The following is a 24,459-nucleotide window of genomic DNA, read 5'->3' on the forward strand; positions in this document are numbered from 1 at the left end:
TATCAAAGGGGGTTGCATACGCTTCATTCTAAGGTTGTTGAGGTACCGAGGGTCATAGAATGGGGACCCTTAGAAGCTGTAGAATTGGCCGGGCCAATTAGGGAATTACTTGTACAGAGGTATGGTAATTCTACTTTTAATGACTGGGTACATTTATTCACCATGCGTAGACCTGTATATAAAGTATGGTGTGAAGAATTGTTGTGTAGTATAGAGTTGAATGATCGGGTAGCTAGTTTAACCGATCGATCTTTTATTAGATTTTTGTTAGGAGGTTCGATGCGCCACATGTCCTTACTAGACATGGCTCAGGATTTAGGTATATATACGCCTGAGGAGTTAGCAACTGCCGATTGTAGAGGGTTGATACTAAATGGTAGAAAGATAGATAAAAATGTTGATACACACGGTGTATGGAGTCAAATGACAAGCCATCATCGATTCAAAGAGGGAAATTACTCTTATTTGGATATAGATAGAGCTGAATTAAGAGTGATTCATAGGTTTTTAGCTAATTCAATTACACAAAGAGGTAAGAACAAGGAAAAGGTAAATGAACAGGATTTGTTTTACCATATGTGTATTCGAGACCCACAAAGCGCTGTAAGTATACCTTATTGTGTGGGTTATTATTTATCAGCTATGGTTAGGGGGATGAGACCGCATAGCATAATAGGAGGTGGTATTTTTATTACTTTGATTGCTGAATATCTCGGTGTGGATATAAGTCGGGGGGGATTATTAGTCGAAGAACCAGAACCCCGCGATACTATAGGTTTAAATGTATACCATGGTGCGAAAGTTTTGAAGAGGCGAAATAACGCCGCAGTCCAATACCATGGTAGACATCCACAGGTTGAGAGAAACCAACAACAAGGTAATGTAGGAGGGGGAAATGAAATGCAAGAAATGCAAAGGTTTATAGCTTCACAGGAGTACGAAAATGCTAGACAGAGAGCATTTGAAGATTGGCAAGTTCATCAAAACCAAATCATAGCTCATTGCCAACATATAGGTAGAAACTATATTCCTACACCAAAACCCATATTCCCTCCCTGGTCTATAGAGATGCAACCACCGTATCCTACGTATAACCCTGCCGAACATTCTATAGCACCTATGGTTATGCTTGGAACCTCTATTGGTACCGGTATCATCCCTAGTCTACTTAGTTTTATTTATTTTGTAATTTGTAATGTTGATACGTTTAATACTTATGTTAATATTGTAATGGTTTTTATAATTTTCTAACTTTTATTTTTAGATTATTTTTGAATGTGGGGTAATATACCAAACTTCAAAAATATGTGTATATGTTTGCAGTTTATCTTATGTACACAACAGGGTAAAACAACGCATTTTCAAAGACTGGCATTAAGTTCAGCAAAAGCAACTAATTTTGACGACAAGATGCAAAATATATGTGAAATAACAACAAGACGGAATGAACAAATGATGTGCACCATTTATCATTCAGCAAACAAACGCCAATATGTTTGGAAACTTTGGTAAAATTAAATCAATTTCACACAAATCACCCTCAATAATTTAAATTTTTACTGATTTCTTGCAAATGAGGGCATTGCAAGATCTTAAGTGTGGGAAGGGGTTAAATTATTTCGGATTTTAAAATTTTTTACTTTATACACTTGGTTACCATTAAAAATACTAGTAAAGCAGTAGTTGTATTAGAATCTAGTGCTCTCTGATAATAAAGAACAGCCCTAGTCTTATATACTGACTACCCAATTCTAGTAAAATTTTTAAAAAAATTTCAATTAAATGAACTCAAAATCATGTTTATACATATTTATGAACAATAAAACTAGGTTTTAACACCGAAATTATTGTTACCTCAGAAAGGACATAAATTGAGAAACAAACCAAAATGTTAAAATTCATTTAAAATGGAATAGAGGACGATAAAAAGGAAAATAAAAGCCAAGTGTGGGAAAATTCTCCAAGTTATTCAAAACATATGTCACATATTTTTGTACAAATAAACTGAAAATACTTTTGCTTTGGACTAAATTAACCGTTTTACCTGATTTACTGTAAAAAAGATGGATCTACACGATGAATCAATTCCATCATTAAAAGGAAGTAAAGTCTTCCAAAAAAGACACGCGCTTCTTAATTTAGGTCATGAAGTTGTCGTCCAGACCAGCTGTAGGTTGACGAAAAATCTAGAAAAGTCATCACTAAAATCAGCAGGAAATCCACGGACCTCAGCATTAAACAGGGTCGCCAAGTGGTCAGATTTATCCTAACCATGAAAAGGATTTATCTCGTAAAATGGGGGGCACCATGCAAATTAGCTGGATAAGACTAATGAATCAGATCCCCAGAAAGGATAATCTCCTTAAAAGATCAAAAATCAGCTTTTAAGACTGATATTACTCAATCCTAGAGATTGACCTTAAAGATTGAGAATTCAAACTCATGGAATTCAATGATATCTAAACTCGAGCTTGAACGAGAAAATATTTTGATCAAAATTATAAACCGATTTGTTTTCTGAAAACCCTATTTTCAATGCGTTCATTACCATTGAACGTAAAATCCTAGGAATTCACCTGGAATTCATTAGGTCACCTGAACTAAATCGGGTGTCAACCGTAATAATGGTGGTTGCATAGCATGGTCAAAGACAGGACCTTGTGCCAGACCGAAAAATCATAAGGGTTAGCTTTACTATTGCTCCTACCAAGGATAGTAATTGCGTCCGACACGTTATAGACCATAATTAAAAGCATGTCAGGGGACATTGCCTTAACAGTTGCTTGTTCAACGCTTTCCTTTACAACCGGACGGTAGTTTACCGAAAGGTAATATACGGGACAAGTAAACTGGACGTGTTGCTTTCCAAATACAAGGTTAGCAAGTGGGTGACACAAAACCATAAGTTTTGAGCTAAAATTTTCAAATCTGAAACCCACCAAACCCACAAAAATATTTTGCAAACACCGGTAAAGGGTTATTTCGGAAAACTTATCTAGGGTAAAAACTAGATTTAATTTTCAAAAGATCAAATGTTTTCATAAAGATCCAATTTCCTTAATGGATCTAAATTTTTATAGTCATGTGGGATTGTAAACCATATCGTTACTACCATTGTTTATACCGCCGTATAGAAATCACTGATGTACAAAGTGTGAAGAATAAAGAAGTGATTCTAGTATTTCAAGACGATATTGCTTGAGGACAAGCAACGCTCAAGTGTGGGAATATTTGATAATGCTAAAAACGAACATATATTCATAGCATTATTCCTCAAGAAAGACAAGCTTTTAATTGCAATTGTTCTATTTACAAGTAATATTCGTTTAAATAATAAAAGGTGAAGACAAAAGACAGATTCGACGAATTGACGACGCAAACGACCAAAAAGCTCAAAAGTACAAAAGACAATCAAAGAGGTTCCAATTATTGATAAGAAACGTCTCGAAATTACAAGAGTACAAGATTCAAAACACAAAGTACAAAATATAAAATTGTACGCAAGGACGTTCGAAAATCCGGAACCGGGACCAGAGTCAACTCTCAACGCTCGACGCAACGGACTAAAAATTACAAGTTAACTATGTATATAAATATAATATAATATATAATTAATTATATTAATTATATATATATTATATTTATAAATAAATCGTCGTCAAGAAAGACTCCAAAGAATGTGAGCTGTATTCTCAAACTCCGCGACTCGTGGAGTTTGAAGGCCAAAAGGGCCGCGAGTCGCGGAGCCCCAAACTTTGAAACTCCCTATAAAGCCAACCGAATTCTGAGCATTTTTCATAACAAAATATATATCTCTCTCTCAATATATCGTATATATTTATATTTATATTTTAATTTTAATTTTAATTTTAATTTTAATCCTAATAATAAGGGTATGTTAGCGAATGTTGTAAGGGTGTAAGTCGAAATTCTGTCCGTGTAACGCTACGCTATTTTTAATCATTGTAAGTTATGTTCAACCTTTTTACATTAATGTCTCGTAGCTAAGTTATTATTATGCTTATTTAATCCGAAGTAATCATGATGTTGGCCTAATTATTAAAATTGGGTAATTGGGCTTTGCACCATAATTGGGGTTTGGATAAAAGAACGACACTTGTGGAAATTAGACTATGGGCTATTAATGGGTTTTATATTAACTAAAAAATACCTTGTTAATTTAATATACAAACTTATAATTCGACGTATTTATATATAACCACATACGCTTGACTGGGTACGGTGGGCGGGATATCTATAAATACCAATAATTATTCATTTTACCGGATACGGAACTGGATTAATAGTTAATAGACTTGTTGAAACAGGGGTGAATTACATTCAAGGGTAATTGGTGTAATTGTTAACAAAGTAGTAAAACCTTGGTTTACAAGCAGTCGATAACCTGGTGTATTCATTAAACAAAGTATTAAAACCTTGTTACAATTCGAATCCCCAATTAGTTGGAATATTTGACTTCGGGAATAAGAATAATTTGACGAAGGCTTTCGCTCTTTATATTTATGACTGATGGACTATTATGGACAAATCCGTATGGACATATTAAATAATCCAGGACAAAGGACAATTAACCCATGGGCTTAAAATCAACACGTCAAACATCATGATTACGGAAGTTTAAATAAGCATAATTCTTTTATTTCATATTTAATTTCCTTTATTTTATATTTAATTGCACTTCTAATTATCGCATTTTTATTGTTATTTTATTTAATTACACTTTTAATTATCGTACTTTTTAATTATCGCAAGTTTATTTTATCGCATTTTTATTATTCGCAATTTCATTATCGTTATTTACTTTACGCTTTAATTTAAGTCTTGTATTTATTTTTAATATTTTACATTTGGTTTTAACTGCGACTAAAGTTTTAAAATCGACAAACCAGTCATTAAACGGTAAAAAACCCCCCTTTTATAATAATAATATTACTTATATATATATATATTTGTATTTTTATAAAAATAAACTAATATAGCGTTAAGCTTTGTTTAAAAAGATTCCCTGTGGAACGAACCGGACTTACTAAAAACTACACTACTGTACGATTAGGTACACTGCCTATAAGTGTTGTAGCAAGGTTTAAGTATATCCATTCTATAAATAAATAAATATCTTGTGTAAAATTGTATCGTATTGAATAGTATTTCTACTAAAATTTAATAGTATTTTATACCCCTTAGCTTTAACATCAGGTCTTCCAACACATACGCCTTATCCTCAAATTTGAGGACATTCCTAAGATTGCGGAACCAATCCATAAAGTTCGTATGGTTGAGTTTGTCTTTCTTGAGGAGAGACCTTAACGATAGGTTGTTCAAGTTAATAGGTGCGTTTTGCATGTTGTTGTTATTGGCGGCCATCTACAAAATTTAACTAAGTTCATTTAAGTATCGATTTTAAATTTAATAAACAATACCCTTTTAAATTTTAATTGACTTATTAAATATTAGAATCCAACGGAAAATCAAATTTTGGTTAGGTGACCTTTATCCCGTTATTTGATTTAGCTAGGTAGTCATTTATATGACAATTGCAATCCTTTTGCAACTTCTAAATTATGGGATCATGCAATCCTTTTGCATGGCATATTTATCTCATCAACGCCTATTTGTTCCTCATGCTTCGGTGACCCTAAGTTCATGATTCCCAAATCAAGTCGTCCTACTTGTGTAAACATGTAAAATTAACATACAAGTGGTTAGGTGACCTTTATCCCACAAGCATGCGAATTTTACCTTAACCATATTATTTAGCTCATAACGGTTAGGTGACCTTTATCCCATTATGAGTTCCCTACTATGTTTAAGTGTCCCATAAAAGGATGGCGTTAAACTTGTTTACCTTGTCAATTAAGGGATTTTAAGTTTTCGTTAATTCTAGGTTAAGAAAACATTTATGCCATACACCAACATGCATTTAGTGTATGGTTCATTTGAAATCCATTTTCAAGTCTTGTAATTTTAGCCAATTACTTGATATAAACCATTTTATATATATGACCATATCATGTTCTTAATAACCGTTTATTAATGTCCTTTTAGCCGTTTTTAATTTAGCCATTTAAATTGACATTTTGCACGTCGTTAATAATTTAACCAATTAAATTGTAGTTATGCTTGTTGTTAACTTGAGTGATAACTTGTTGTAGTAACATACACAATCCACAATCATACAAGAAATATAACAACCACGCATGCAAACAAATGTGTTAACAATCAAGCCAATTTGGTAGACATTTGTTTAGCCGAAAACAAATATCACCGGTTAAGGGTTATAACACTAAGTAGGAGATTTCAAAATCTCCCACATAATCTTGCATCCAAATGCATCTTCCAAGTCTTCATCTTGTATCTTCATTTTTACAAAAAACATATCCTAATACATTTTTCTAGAAAATGAAAATACAACCTAATCTATTTTACATACCAAATATAAAATAAATTACATAACCAAAATAACAATATTACAAACCAACTTGAATGAATATTACAACCACATGAATGAATTAATATTACATACCAAATGAATTATTAATAATCATCCAAACATGCAACCATTCAAACAAAAGGTCAAGGCTTGATTGTGAACTTCAACATACAACAAATTTGACCAATTTGCAAGTTCCAAACCCATTTGGAACTCTTCCTAAAATCGGCCAACTATACCAACCCTCCCAAACCCGAAAGTTTTTGCATTCCATATTCATGCATGTACTTAGAATGAAAATATAGTGGGTTTAAAGGCCATATAAGAAGCATAATCCATAGACTTCGGCTCTAGATACCATTGATGGAATTTAACAACTTTAATAAACAACATGTTCTTAAAATATACATGTTCATAAAACCATTTTTGTGATTTAAAGAAAGCGGAAGCATGGATATAAGTTCATGTTAATTTGTTTAATCATTAAGTTAAATTCCATGTTAATATCAAGTCTAGAATACATACTTACATATAAGAACAAGATGAGAAGATATATATACCTCCTCAAGCTAGTTGAGGGTTGTTTTCAAAGTTGCAAGATGATGATGAAGATGATGAACAATAGAGCTTCTAACTTGAAGCCTCAAGCAAGTAATACCCACAAGCAATAACCCCAACACCTTTGTAATTAGTTAGGATTTGAATGACACAAGTTATGAGCTTGTAAAAACCAAATTAAGACTTCCCTTTTGTCAATAAAAGGCCACGGCCTTCAGCACAGCTACAGCAGAATTTTTGTGCAGTTTTCTAGCTCTTTTGATATGTTTGAATGCATGTGTGTGTAGAATAGTAAGTCCCCTTGGTCTTAGTTAAGCATGGGTAGCAAGTATTAAATAAATGCATGCTTATTCTAACTTCCATGCCACTCACATTGCCATAATATAATATACTTTTATAAAAAAAACTGATTTTACAAAATCAGTTTTTATAAAACTTGATTTCATAAAATACATTTTATAAACTTGTATATATATTATTTGTTATGTATATTTTATAAAACCAATTTTATAAAATGTATCATAACTTAATTAATTATTTAACCTATAAATAATTAAATCCTCGTTATATAAGTTGTTCCATAACTTATATAAACATATCAAGTAATATTATTTAAGAAACCTTTTCTTTAAAATTCAAGTGTCGTGTATTTAATCAATGATCCAATCGTTAAGATCAAATACGAATAAGGTGTCGGTAAGCTTGTTATTAGGTATGACCCGACTTGGATCAAAACATATTAGCCACATTAATTTAATATGTCTCTCAGGCATACGAAATACCTTCACTTCTTCGCTTTTAAAATAGACCAAGATGTCATCGATGAACACAATAACGAATTTATCGAGATACGATTTGCACACACTGTTTATAAGGTCCATGAACACCGCCGGTGCGTTAGTGAGACTAAATGGTATTACAAGAAATTCATAACTACCATAACGAGTTCAGAAAGTGGTTTTGGAGACATCTTCCCCCTTAACCCTTAATTTATGATAACCCGAGCGGAGATCAATTTTTGAATATACACAAGACCCTTGTAGTTGATCAAAGAGGTCATCGATGCGAGGAAGAGGATATCAGTTCTTAACCGTCAATTTATTTAGTTCACGATAATCGATGCACATTCGTAGGGATCCGTCTTTCTTTTTAACAAACAAAATCGGAACGCCCCAAGGTGAATGGCTAGGTGGGATAAAACCACGGTCAAGTAGTTCTTGGATTTGACTTTGCAATTCTTGCATTTCGGAGGGAGCAAGTCTATATGGTGCACGTGCTACGGGTGCGGCTCCCGGAATAAGATCGATTTGGAACTCTACCGGTCGATGAGGTGGAAGACCCGGCAATTCGTCAGGAAATACATCGGAAAAGTCACTAACAATTGGCACATCATCGATATGCTTCTCATCGGACTCGACTTTCTTAACGTGGGCAAGGATCGCAAAACAACCCTTACGGAGTAGTTTTCTAACTTCAAGGCACAAAACGAGGTTGAGTCCGGTGCAACTCTTATCGCCATAAACAATCAAAGGTTCACCATTCTCGATAGGAATTCGGATTGCGTTAAGATCACAAAGGATGTGAGATTTCGTTTTAGCTAACCAATTCATACCAATTATCACATCGAAGCTTCCTAGTTCCATGGGTATCAAGTCAATTTCAAACTCATTACCCAAAATGTTTAACGTACACCCTCGATAATATGTGTCGGCACTCAATAGTTTCCCGTTGGCCACTTCAATGGTATAAGTGGTATCTAATAGAATTGGTGGAGTGTTAAAAGAATGAATCAAAGTCTTGGATACAAAACTCTTATCGGCACCCGAATCGAATAAACAAGTAACATAAGAGTTGTTGAGAAGAAACGTACCCGTGACTAATTCATTATCATCTCGGGCTTCCTCGGTGTTGATGTTGAAAGCTCGGCCGCGCGTATTGGGGTTATCTTTCTCCTTCGGGCATGCATTTCTATAATGGCCCGTTTGGCCACATTCTTAACAAGTGCCCGCCTTTGGTGCATTGGGCCCCTTTCGAGTGACGGGGACGACACTTTTACATTCGTTGGCCTTATGACCAACTCCTTGGCACCGATGGAAAATTAGCTTGCTACATTCAATAAAGTGATGCTTGTTGCATTTGTTGCAAAGAGGTAGGTTCCCGGCATAACCCTTCTTGCCGTCGGAGGTGTAAGGCTTCTTGACAAAGTTGTTGTTGCTTTTATTAGGGGGCTTCCCATTTTCTTTTGTTGTTACCCGACTTATCCTTGGCTTTAGGTGCCGGCACTACGATTTCGTCCACCGTTTTTATCAACTTACGGGCCATGTTCAAAGCTTCTTGATGATTAGTGGGTTTGGATGACATTACCCCGTGTTTGATACTCTTTGGAAGACCATCCATGTAAAGTTCAACCCTTAAAGCTTCGGGGTTCACAAGGTTTGGGCACATCAAGGCTAGTTCGGAAAATCGTTGATTATAATCCTTGAGATCGTTTCTGACCGCTTTCAAAGTTCTTAGCTCTTGTTCGAGCCTTCGGGTTTCTTCACGAAGGAAATATTCGACGATCAACTTTTCCCTTAAGTCGGCCCAAGAGAGGGCGTGAGCTTCATCGGTACCCACCGATTTTACATAGGTGTTCCACCATGTGAGGGCGACACGCTAAAGTGTGAGTGGAGTATTTAACCTTATCTTGGTCCCGACAATCGCTTATGCTAAAAACGGCCTCTGTTTGTTCGAACCATCGAGTGAGCACAACCGGTCTGTCGTGACCCGAACTTTTCCATGTTTATATATATTAATTGAGATTGATATTTACATGATTAAATGTTTCCAACATGTTAGGCAATCAAACTTGTTAAGACTTGATTAATTGAAATATGTTTCATATAGACAATTGACCACCCAAGTTGACCGGTGATTCACGAACGTTAAAACTTGTAAAAACTATATGATGACATATATATGGATATATATATAGTTAACATGATACTATGATAAGTAAACATATCATTAAGTATATTAACAATGAACTACATATGTAAAAACAAGACTACTAACTTAATGATTTTTAAACGAGACATATATGTAACGATTATCGTTGTAAAGACATTTAATGTATATATATCATATTAAGAGATATTCATACATGATAATATCATGATAATATAATAATTTAAAATCTCATTTGATATTATAAACATTGGGTTAACAACATTTAACAAGATCGTTAACCTAAAGGTTTCAAAACAACACTTACATGTAACGACTAACGATGACTTAACGACTCAGTTAAAATGTATATACATGTAGTGTTTTAATATGTATTCATACACTTTTGAAAGACTTCAATACACTTATCAAAATACTTCTACTTAACAAAAATGCTTACAATTACATCCTCGTTCAGTTTCATCAACAATTCTACTCGTATGCACCCGTATTCGTACTCGTATAATACACAGCTTTTAGATGTATGTACTATTGGTATATACACTCCAATGATCAGCTCTTAGCAGCCCATGTGAGTCACCTAACACATGTGGGAACCATCATTTGGCAACTAGCATGAAATATCTCATAAAATTACAAAAAATATGAGTAATCATTCATGACTTATTTACATGAAAACAAAATTACATATCCTTTATATCTAATCCATACACCAACGACCAAAAACACCTACAAACACTTTCATTCTTCAATTTTCTTCATCTAATTGATCTCTCTCAAGTTCTATCTTCAAGTTCTAAGTGTTCTTCATAAATTCCAAAAGTTCTAGTTTCATAAAATCAAGAATACTTTCAAGTTTGCTAGCTCACTTCCAATCTTGTAAGGTGATCATCCAACCTCAAGAAATCTTTGTTTCTTACAGTAGTTTATCATTCTAATACAAGGTAATAATCATATTCAAACTTTGGTTCAATTTCTATAACTATAACAATCTTATTTCAAGTGATGATCTTACTTGAACTTGTTTTCGTGTCATGATTTTGCTTCAAGAACTTCGAGCCATCCAAGGATCCATTGAAGCTAGATCCATTTTTCACTTTTCCAGTAGGTTTATCCAAGGAACTTAAGGTAGTAATGATGTTCATAACATCATTCAATTCAAACATATAAAGCTATCTTATTCGAAGGTTTAAACTTGTAATCACTAGAACATAGTTTAGTTAATTCTAAACTTGTTCGCAAACAAAAGTTAATCCTTCTAACTTGACTTTTAAAATCAACTAAACACATGTTCTATATCTATATGATATGCTAACTTAATGATTTAAAACCTGGAAACACGAAAAACACCGTAAAACCGGATTTACGCCGTCGTAGTAACACCGCGGGCTGTTTTGGGTTAGTTAATTAAAAACTATGATAAACTTTGATTTAAAAGTTGTTATTCTGAGAAAATGATTTTTATTATGAACATGAAACTATATCCAAAAATTATGGTTAAACTCAAAGTGGAAGTATGTTTTCTAAAATGGTCATCTAGACGTCGTTCTTTCGACTGAAATGACTACCTTTACAAAAATGACTTGTAACTTATTTTTCCGACTATAAACCTATACTTTTCTGTTTAGATTCATAAAATAGAGTTCAATATGAAACCATAGCAATTTGATTCACTTAAAACGGATTTAAAATGAAGAAGTTATGGGTAAAACAAGATTGGATAATTTTTCTCATTTTAGCTACGTGAAAATTGGTAACAAATCTATTCCAACCATAACTTAATCAACTTGTATTGTATATTATGTAATCTTGAGATACCATAGACACGTATACAATGTTTCGACCTATCATGTCGACACATCTATATATATTTCGGAACAACCATAGACACTCTATATGTGAATGTTGGAGTTAGCTATACAGGGTTGAGGTTGATTCCAAAATATATATAGTTTGAGTTGTGATCAATACTGAGATACGTATACACTGGGTCGTGGATTGATTCAAGATAATATTTATCGATTTATTTCTGTACATCTAACTGTGGACAACTAGTTGTAGGTTACTAACGAGGACAGCTGACTTAATAAACTTAAAACATCAAAATATATTAAAAGTGTTGTAAATATATTTTGAACATACTTTGATATATATGTATATATTGTTATAGGTTCGTGAATCAACCAGTGGCCAAGTCTTACTTCCCGACGAAGTAAAAATCTGTGAAAGTGAGTTATAGTCCCACTTTTAAAATCTAATATTTTTGGGATGAGAATACATGCAGGTTTTATAAATGATTTACAAAATAGACACAAGTACGTGAAACTACATTCTATGGTTGAATTATCGAAATCGAATATGCCCCTTTTTATTAAGTCTGGTAATCTATGAATTAGGGAACAGACACCCTAATTGACGCGAATCCTAAAGATAGATCTATTGGGCCTAACAAACCCCATCCAAAGTACCGGATGCTTTAGTACTTCGAAATTTATATCATGTCCGAAGGAGGATCCCGGAATGATGGGGATATTCTTATATGCATATTGTGAATGTCGGTTACCAGGTGTTCACCATATGAATGATTTTTATCTCTATGTATGGGATGTGTATTGAAATATGAAATCTTGTGGTCTATTGTTACGATTTGATATATATAGGTTAAACCTATAACTCACCAACATTTTTGTTGACGTTTAAAGCATGTTTATTCTCAGGTGAATATTAAGAGCTTCCGCTGTTGCATACTAAAATAAGGACAAGATTTGGAGTCCATGTTTGTATGATATTGTGTAAAAACTGCATTCAAGAAACTGAATTCGATGTAACATATTTGTATTGTAAACCATTATGTAATGGTCGTGTGTAAACAGGATATTTTAGATTATCATTATTTGATAATCTACGTAAAGCTTTTTAAACCTTTATTTATGAAATAAAGGTTATGGTTTGTTTTAAAAATGAATGCAGTCTTTGAAAAACGTCTCATATAGAGGTCAAAACCTCGCAACGAAATCAATTAATATGGAACGTTTTTAATCAATAAGAACGGGACATTTCAGTTGGTATCCGAGCGTTGGTCTTAGAGAACCAGAAAATTTGCATTAGTGTGTCTTATCGAGTTTGTTAGGATGCATTAGTGAGTCTGGACTTCGACCGTGTTTACTTGAAAAATGATTGCTTAACAAATTTTGTTGGAAACTATATATTTTTAACATGTGAATATTATGTGATATATTAATCTTTTAACGCGTTTGATATTATGTGATAGATGTCTACCTCTAGAACAAGTCCCATTGACTCACCTAATAATAATGAAGAGTCAAATGTAAATTGGAATGATTTGTGGACTGATTCACAAGTTCCCGAAGAGGAACCGGAAGAAGAGTCGGAACTAGAAGAAGAATCGGAACCGGAAGAAGAATCGGAACCGGATGAAGAAATAGAACCGGTGGGGGAAATAATAAAACGGTTAAGTAAAAGAAAATCCTCAACCAACCGACCAAAGTTAATTATGGTCAATGGTGTTTCCGCCAAGGAAGCAAAATATTGGGAGGATTACCAATTCTCCGATGAATCGGATTCCGATGAGAATTCCGATGATGTTATAGAAATTACCCCAACTGAATTTAAAAAGGCAAAAGAAAATAATAAGGGAAAGGGCATAAAAATAGAGAAATCTAATTCCAACCCCGATGAACTTTATATGTATCGTCAACCCCCGAAGTCCTTAAGTTGTAACAATGACCCGGGAACCTCTAAACCACCAGGTTTTTCTAAACCAATGTGGACAACGACGGCTCGTATTAGGGGAACATCATATATCCCTAGAAACTTGGCAAAACGAACCAAAACCGAAGAAGAAGAAACGAGCGAGTCGGAATAAGATAGTTGTATTCGTGTGGTGTAATATATGGAATATAGCGTTCTTATGCTTTATGATATATGTAAAAATTGCTTGTATTAATAAGTATTTTTTTTTATGAATCCAACTCTTGTCTATTTTACAGTTTAAAAACACAAAATGGATAGACAACCCAATATTTTAAGAGACCTACCCGGAGACATGATTGATGAAATCTTGTCTAGAGTCGGCCAGAATTCCTCGGCACAACTATTTAAGGCGAGATCAGTTTGTAAGACATTCGAAGAACGTTCCAAGAATGTCTTGGTTTATAAGAGACTTTCGTTTGAAAGATGGGGGATATCACATTGGGAAACCCATAAGTTACGATGTGTTTACTTTGACGCATATATTGCGGGGAACCCAAATGCTATTTTACGCAACGGGTTAAGAAATTATTTTGACTCAATATATCCGAATATTGGACTTCGTGATTTAGAAAAAGCGGCTAACATGCAACATAAAGAAGCATGTTATGCTTACGGATTAGTAATGTTCGCTTCTCACCAAAGTGAGAACAAGAACATCGGGCTACAACTATTAAACAAAACGTTTCCACAAGTGACGGAGTCGGTAATTGGGGTAAGAAATGAGGTTTTTAGATTATTACGGGACTGTTGGACATTACGTAACCCTCGTCCCTTTGACGACGCTACAACACGCTGTCTTATCAACGGCCATAACGGTTATGTTGCACAAGACCAAGGATGGGAAGTAGTCCTAGTAAAACCAGAATGCATGACTTGTTTCTGGACGTATGAATTACGTGTCTTTATTGCCTTTGCTGAACGACTTGTGTACTAGCTAGAATTATCTTCACAACTATCTTGTATCAAAGTTATTGTGTGCTATATTTCATGCTTTATGTAAAATAAGCGGTATTGTAAGTTTGTAAAATATTGTATAAAAGTTTGAACGCGAAATATTATTATAATCAGTTTTTCATATAGAATTGTAGTAGTTGAATTGTATATTAGCTACTAAGTATGAACTTAACGGGTAGGTACTACCCGAATTTAAACTTATAAAACGCTAATATGAAGAAAAAGCTTTTATAAATGAGTTCATATTATGCTACGAAATACTATTAACTACTCTTAATATTCTGTATGATTAACTTGTTCCATTTAACTATTTTGAAGGAAATGGCACCGACTACTCGACACACCGTGAATATGAATGAAGAGGAATTCCGTACTTTTCTAGCTTCAAACATAGCCGCAGTACAGGCTGCGCTACATACCAACAATAACCTTGGATCTAGCAGTACAGGAAATCGTGTAGGATGCACCTACAAAGAATTCACTGCCTGCAAACCTTTGGAATTTGATGGAACCGAAGGACCGATCGGATTGAAACGGTGGACCGAGAAGGTCGAATCGGTGTTTGCCATAAGTAAGTGTACTGAAGAGGACAAAGTAAAGTACGCTACGCATACCTTCACAGGTTCTGCGTTAACATGGTGGAATACCTATCTAGAGCAAGTGGGACAAAACGATGCGTACGCACTACCGTGGTCAGCATTCAAGCACTTGATGAACGAGAAGTACCGTCCCAGAACCGAGGTCAATAAGCTCAAGACAGAACTTAGAGGGTTACGAACCCAAGGATTTGATATTACCACGTACGAAAGACGATTCACAGAATTGTGCCTATTGTGTCCGGGAGCATTCGAAGATGAGGAAGAGAAGATCGACGCGTTTGTGAAAGGATTACCGGAAAGAATCCAAGAAGATATAAGTTCACACGAGCCCGCCTCCATACAACAGGCATGTAGAATGGCTCACAAACTAGTGAACCAGATTGAAGAAAGAATTAAAGAACAGACTGCTGAAGAGGCCAATGTGAAGCAAGTCAAAAGAAAGTGGGAGGAAAACGGTGATAAGAATCACCAATACAACAACAACAGCAATTACAACAATAATCGCAACAATTATCCCAACAATCGCAACATCAATCGCAACTACAACAAACGGCCCAACAACAACAACAACAACAACAACAACAACAACAGCAACTACAACAATCATCCCAACAACAATAATAACCGCAACAACAACAACAATCAGAAGCAACTATGCCAAAGGTGTGAAAAGAATCACTCGGGGTTCTGCACCAAATTTTGCAACAAGTGTAAAAGAAATGGTCATAGCGCGGCGAAGTGTGAGGTCTACGGACCAGGGGTTAATAGAACGAAAGGAACAAATGGTGTCGGAACGAGTAATGGCGGAGCAAGTAGTGTCGGAGCAAGTTATGCCAATGTAGTTTGTTATAAATGTGGAAAACCAGGCCACATTATTAGAAATTGCCCGAACCAGGAGAACACGAATGGACAAGGCCGTGGAAGAGTTTTCAATATTAATGCGGTAGAGGCACAGGAAGACCCGGAGCTTGTTACGGGTACGTTTCTTATTGACAATAAATCTGCTTACGTTTTATTTGATTCGGGTGCGGATAGAAGCTATATGAGTAGAGATTTTTGTGCTAAATTAAGTTGTCCATTGACGCCTTTGGATAGTAAATTTTTACTCGAATTAGCAAATGGTAAATTAATTTCAGCAGATAATATATGTCGGAATCGAGAAATTAAACTGGTTAGCGAAACATTTAAGATTGATTTGATACCAGTAGAGTTAGGGAGTTTTGATGTGATAATCGGTATGGACTGGTTGAAAGAAGTGAAAGCGGAGATCGTTTGTTACAAAAATGCAATTCGCATTATACGAGAAAAAGGAAAACCCTTAATGGTGTACGGTGAAAAGGGCAACACGAAGCTACATCTTATTAGTAATTTGAAGGCACAAAAACTAATAAGAAAAGGTTGCTATGCTGTTCTAGCACACGTCGAGAAAGTACAAACTGAAGAAAAGAGCATCAATGATGTTCCCATTGCAAAAGAATTTCCCGATGTATTTCCGAAAGAATTACCGGGATTACCCCCACATCGATCCGTTGAATTTCAAATAGATCTTGTACCAGGAGCTGCACCAATAGCTCGTGCTCCTTACAGACTCGCACCCAGCGAGATGAAAGAACTGCAAAGCCAATTACAAGAACTTTTAGAGCGTGGTTTCATTCGACCAAGCACATCACCGTGGGGAGCTCCTGTTTTGGTTGTCAAGAAGAAAGATGGTACATTCAGGTTGTGTATCGACTACCGAGAGTTGAACAAACTTACCATCAAGAACCGCTACCCACTACCGAGAATCGACGACTTATTTGATCAACTACAAGGCTCGTCTGTTTATTCAAAGATTGACTTACGTTCCGGGTATCATCAAATGCGGGTGAAAGAAGATGATATTCCAAAGACTGCTTTCAGAACACGTTACGGTCATTACGAGTTTATGGTCATGCCGTTTGGTTTAACTAATGCACCAGCTGTGTTCATGGACCTTATGAACCGAGTGTGTGGACCATACCTTGACAAGTTTGTCATTGTTTTCATTGATGACATACTTATTTACTCAAAGAATGACCAAGAACACGGTGAACATTTGAGAAAGGTGTTAGAAGTATTGAGGAAGGAAGAATTGTACGCTAAGTTTTCAAAGTGTGCATTTTGGTTGGAAGAAGTTCAATTCCTCGGTCACATAGTGAACAAAGAAGGTATTAAGGTGGATCCGGCAAAGATAGAAACTGTTGAAAAGTGGGAAACCCCGAAAACTCCGAAACACATACGCCAGTTTTTAGGACTAGCTGGTTACTACAGAAGGTTCATCCAAGACTTTTCCAGAATAGCAAAACCCTTGACTGCATTAACGCATAAAGGGAAGAAATTTGAATGGAATGATGAACAAGAGAAAGCGTTTCAGTTATTGAAGAAAAAGCTAACTACGGCACCTATATTGTCATTGCCTGAAGGGAATGATGATTTTGTGATTTATTGTGACGCATCAAAGCAAGGTCTCGGTTGTGTATTAATGCAACGAACGAAGGTGATTGCTTATGCGTCTAGACAATTGAAGATTCACGAACAAAATTATACGACGCATGATTTGGAATTAGGCGCGGTTGTTTTTGCATTAAAGACTTGGAGGCACTACTTATATGGGGTCAAAAGTATTATATATACCGACCACAAAAGTCTTCAACACATATTTAATCAGAAACAACTGAATATGAGGCAGCGTAGGTGGATTGAATTATTGAATGATTACGATTTTGAGATTCGTTACCACCCGGGGAAGGCAAATGTGGTAGCCGATGCCTTGAGCAGGAAGGATAGAGAACCCATTCGAGTAAAATCTATGAATATAATGATTCATAATAACATTACTACTCAAATAAAGGAGGCGCAACAAGGAGTTTTAAAAGAGGGAAATTTAAAGGATGAAATACCCAAAGGATCGGAGAAGCATCTTAATATTCGGGAAGACGGAACCCGGTATAGGGCTGAAAGGATTTGGGTACCAAAATTTGGAGATATGAGAGAAATGGTACTTAGAGAAGCTCATAAAACCAGATACTCAATACATCCTGGAACGGGGAAGATGTACAAGGATCTCAAGAAACATTTTTGGTGGCCGGGTATTAAAGCCGATGTTGCTAAATATGTAGGAGAATGTTTGACGTGTTCTAAGGTCAAAGCTGAGCATCAGAAACCATCAGGTCTACTTCAACAACCCGAAATCCCGGAATGGAAATGGGAAAACATTACCATGGATTTCATCACTAAATTGCCAAGGACTGCAAGTGGTTTTGATACTATTTGGGTAATAGTTGATCGTCTCACCAAATCAGCACACTTCCTACCAATAAGAGAAGATGACAAGATGGAGAAATTAGCACGACTGTATTTGAAGGAAGTCGTCTCCAGACATGGAATACCAATCTCTATTATCTCTGATAGGGATGGCAGATTTATTTCAAGATTCTGGCAGACATTACAGCAAGCATTAGGAACTCGTGTAGACATGAGTACTGCCTATCATCCACAAACTGATGGGCAGAGCGAAAGGACGATACAAACGCTTGAAGACATGCTACGAGCATGTGTTATTGATTTCGGAAACAGTTGGGATCGACATCTACCGTTAGCAGAATTTTCCTACAACAACAGCTACCATTCAAGCATTGAGATGGCGCCGTTTGAAGCACTTTATGGTAGAAAGTGCAGGTCTCCTATTTGTTGGAGTGAAGTGGGGGATAGACAGATTACGGGTCCGGAGATTATACAAGAAACTACCGAGAAGATCATCCAAATTCAACAACGGTTGAAAACCGCCCAAAGTCGACAAAAGAGCTACGCTGACATTAAAAGAAAAGATATAGAATTTGAAATTGGAGAGATGGTCATGCTTAAAGTTGCACCTTGGAAAGGCGTTGTTCGATTTGGTAAACGAGGGAAATTAAATCCAAGGTATATTGGACCATTCAAGATTATTGATCGTGTCGGACCAGTAGCTTACCGACTAGAGTTACCTCAACAACTCGCGGCTGTACATAACACTTTCCACGTCTCGAATTTAAAGAAATGTTTTGCTAAAGAAGATCTCACTATTCCGTTAGATGAAATCCAAATCAACGAAAAACTTCAATTCATCGAAGAACCCGTCGAAATAATGGATCGTGAGGTTAAAAGACTTAAGCAAAACAAGATACCAATTGTTAAGGTTTGATGGAATGCTCGTAGAGGACCCGAGTTCACCTGGGAGCGTGAAGATCAGATGAAGAAGAAATACCCGCATCTATTTCCAGAAGATTCGTCAACACCTTCAACAGCTTAAAATTTCGGGACGAAATTTATTTAACGGGTAGGTACTGTCGTGACCCGAACTTTTCCATGTTTATATATATTAATTGAGATTGATATTTACATGATTAAATGTTTCCAACATGTTAGGCAATCAAACTTGTTAAGACTTGATTAATTGAAATATGTTTCATATAGACAATTGACCACCCAAGTTGACCGGTGATTCACGAACGTTAAAACTTGTAAAAACTATATGATGACATATATATGGATATATATATAGTTAACATGATACTATGATAAGTAAACATATCATTAAGTATATTAACAATGAACTACATATGTAAAAACAAGACTACTAACTTAATGATTTTTAAACGAGACATATATGTAACGATTATCGTTGTAAAGACATTTAATGTATATATATCATATTAAGAGATATTCATACATGATAATATCATGATAATATAATAATTTAAAATCTCATTTGATATTATAAACATTGGGTTAACAACATTTAACAAGATCGTTAACCTAAAGGTTTCAAAACAACACTTACATGTAACGACTAACGATGACTTAACGACTCAGTTAAAATGTATATACATGTAGTGTTTTAATATGTATTCATACACTTTTGAAAGACTTCAATACACTTATCAAAATACTTCTACTTAACAAAAATGCTTACAATTACATCCTCGTTCAGTTTCATCAACAATTCTACTCGTATGCACCCGTATTCGTACTCGTATAATACACAGCTTTTAGATGTATGTACTATTGGTATATACACTCCAATGATCAGCTCTTAGCAGCCCATGTGAGTCACCTAACACATGTGGGAACCATCATTTGGCAACTAGCATGAAATATCTCATAAAATTACAAAAATATGAGTAATCATTCATGACTTATTTACATGAAAACAAAATTACATATCCTTTATATCTAATCCATACACCAACGACCAAAAACACCTACAAACACTTTCATTCTTCAATTTTCTTCATCTAATTGATCTCTCTCAAGTTCTATCTTCAAGTTCTAAGTGTTCTTCATAAATTCCAAAAGTTCTAGTTTCATAAAATCAAGAATACTTTCAAGTTTGCTAGCTCACTTCCAATCTTGTAAGGTGATCATCCAACCTCAAGAAATCTTTGTTTCTTACAGTAGGTTATCATTCTAATACAAGGTAATAATCATATTCAAACTTTGGTTCAATTTCTATAACTATAACAATCTTATTTCAAGTGATGATCTTACTTGAACTTGTTTTCGTGTCATGATTTTGCTTCAAGAACTTCGAGCCATCCAAGGATCCATTGAAGCTAGATCCATTTTTCACTTTTCCAGTAGGTTTATCCAAGGAACTTAAGGTAGTAATGATGTTCATAACATCATTCAATTCAAACATATAAAGCTATCTTATTCGAAGGTTTAAACTTGTAATCACTAGAACATAGTTTAGTTAATTCTAAACTTGTTCGCAAACAAAAGTTAATCCTTCTAACTTGACTTTTAAAATCAACTAAACACATGTTCTATATCTATATGATATGCTAACTTAATGATTTAAAACCTGGAAACACGAAAAACACCGTAAAACCGGATTTACGCCGTCGTAGTAACACCGCGGGCTGTTTTGGGTTAGTTAATTAAAAACTATGATAAACTTTGATTTAAAAGTTGTTATTCTGAGAAAATGATTTTTATTATGAACATGAAACTATATCCAAAAATTATGGTTAAACTCAAAGTGGAAGTATGTTTTCTAAAATGGTCATCTAGACGTCGTTCTTTCGACTGAAATGACTACCTTTACAAAAACGACTTGTAACTTATTTTTCCGACTATAAACCTATACTTTTCTGTTTAGATTCATAAAATAGAGTTCAATATGAAACCATAGCAATTTGATTCACTTAAAACGGATTTAAAATGAAGAAGTTATGGGTAAAACAAGATTGGATAATTTTTCTCATTTTAGCTACGTGAAAATTGGTAACAAATCTATTCCAACCATAACTTAATCAACTTGTATTGTATATTATGTAATCTTGAGATACCATAGACACGTATACAATGTTTCGACCTATCATGTCGACACATCTATATATATTTCGGAACAACCATAGACACTCTATATGTGAATGTTGGAGTTAGCTATACAGGGTTGAGGTTGATTCCAAAATATATATAGTTTGAGTTGTGATCAATACTGAGATACGTATACACTGGGTCGTGGATTGATTCAAGATAATATTTATCGATTTATTTCTGTACATCTAACTGTGGACAACTAGTTGTAGGTTACTAACGAGGACAGCTGACTTAATAAACTTAAAACATCAAAATATATTAAAAGTGTTGTAAATATATTTTGAACATACTTTGATATATATGTATATATTGTTATAGGTTCGTGAATCAACCAGTGGCCAAGTCTTACTTCCCGACGAAGTAAAAATCTGTGAAAGTGAGTTATAGTCCCACTTTTAAAATCTAATATTTTTGGGATGAGAATACATGCAGGTTTTATAAATGATTTACAAAATAGACACAAGTACGTGAAACTACATTCTATGGTTGAATTATCGAAATCGAATATGCCCCTTTTTATTAAGTCTGGTAATCTATGAATTAGGGAACAGACACCCTAATTGACGCGAATCCTAAAGATAGATCTATTGGGCCTAACAAACCCCATCCAAAGTACCGGATGCTTTAGTACTTCGAAATTTATATCATGTCCGAAGGAGGATCCCGGAATGATGGGGATATTCTTATATGCATATTGTGAATGTCGGTTACCAGGTGTTCACCATATGAATGATTTTTATCTCTATGTATGGGATGTGTATTGAAATATGAAATCTTGTGGTCTATTGTTACGATTTGATATATATAGGTTAAACCTATAACTCACCAACATTTTTGTTGACGTTTAAAGCATGTTTATTCTCAGGTGAATATTAAGAGCTTCCGCTGTTGCATACTAAAATAAGGACAAGATTTGGAGTCCATGTTTGTATGATATTGTGTAAAAACTGCATTCAAGAAACTGAATTCGATGTAACATATTTGTATTGTAAACCATTATGTAATGGTCGTGTGTAAACAGGATATTTTAGATTATCATTATTTGATAATCTACGTAAAGCTTTTTAAACCTTTATTTATGAAATAAAGGTTATGGTTTGTTTTAAAAATGAATGCAGTCTTTGAAAAACGTCTCATATAGAGGTCAAAACCTCGCAACGAAATCAATTAATATGGAACGTTTTTAATCAATAAGAACGGGACATTTCACGGTCCCCCGGTTCCATCAAAAGTGTGAGTTTTGCACCCCATGAAGGCTTTGTAGGAGCACCCTTCGCTTGAGTTACCGGCCCCTTGATTGTTGTTGTTGTTATTGTTGTTGTTGGAGGAGTAACCGGCCATGGCCGCATCCACGGCGGTGGCTATCATTCGTTGTAGAGCTTGTTTGGGAGTCTCATGGCGTGGCACACGACGAGGAGGCATTGTTCCTTCAAAACACAAGAATACCGTTGATTAGTATTTTCAATAATACTAATCATGATATGGAATAAGGATAGAGAAAAATTTTCCTTGACTAGCCTTAAATTATTTATGCCATAATGTCAGAACGTTCATATGAGTCACCGTAATATAATCCCGGAAATTATATTACCCTGATTCATATGTGCATTCGACATCATTTCATATAGTCAAGGTGGCGTGTCAATCAAATTAAACAACGTGAGATTAAGATGAAATAAGAGTAGATTTGAGTAGAAACGTTCGAGTATAAATGCACAAGTAGTCAAGTAATTCCTACTTCAAGTCTATATGCCGGTTGTAGTCTAGACTCACTAATGTACCCTATGACTCGGGGTTGACACCAATAAACTCTAAATCCCTACAACCAATGCTCTGATACCATCTGTAGCGACCCAACAAAATCGTCATTGATGGCGCCGTCTACTTAGGTTCCGTTACGTGGTCATAAGTCTTTAAACAACGTTTGACCAAAAGTATGTCGCATTCATTTCAAAAGTAAAGATGTTCCAAGGTTTACAAAGTAGTTCGACAACTAGTTACATAACAAAGTTTAAAGTACAATTGAAACATATGCGACACAATTTAAAAGTAGTCAAAAGACGCTCCATGTATGCATGTATACTCGACATCCAAGCAAGTATCAAAAGTAATGAGTGGAAGCATGTATCACAAAACGTTCAAGGACCTGAGAAAAACATAGAAATCTGTCAACGAAAACGTTGGTGAAATCATAGGTTTAAGTAAGTAAGCACAAGTGAACCACAAGATTTGTAACATTGATATAATAGTAATACATTCCAAAAGTTAATATTCTCGAGCACCCAATTATCAATGCTTAACATTCCTTCCATAGAACCCCATCACAATAGTGTTAGAACATACATTGTTTCTCGAAAATATATTTCATTTGTAAACGGTAGCGAACCGTTTGAATGAGGGTTTGTCAAACCCATATGGCCATATAATATAAGTTCTCGCTTACACCCTTGCAAGTGTAACTAATGATAATCGAATTGAGGATTTTTGTTCAAACTCGTATGTAAAATGTTTGTTTTCCTGTACTTGTGTTCACTTAGTAAAAAGAAACGTTTATGTTTTCTCATCCCAAATGTAAGTTCAAAAGAGTAAAAGTGGGACTATGATCTCACCTTGAGTGCACTTGTGTAAAGGTACTTCAACAAGTAAACGTGTGCAAGAAAGAATGCTAGTCTTGACCTAAACAAATAGGTTTGTATCAATATCGGTAAACACGGTCAGTCAAAGTGTTCAATTAGTCATATGGCTCGTTACGACTCGATTACTAAAGCATGTGAGTCAAATTGTCACGTTTCATGC

The sequence above is a fragment of the Rutidosis leptorrhynchoides genome, chromosome 4 (assembly GCF_046630445.1).
Source record: "Rutidosis leptorrhynchoides isolate AG116_Rl617_1_P2 chromosome 4, CSIRO_AGI_Rlap_v1, whole genome shotgun sequence".
In the NCBI taxonomy this organism is placed as follows: Eukaryota; Viridiplantae; Streptophyta; class Magnoliopsida; order Asterales; family Asteraceae; genus Rutidosis; species Rutidosis leptorrhynchoides.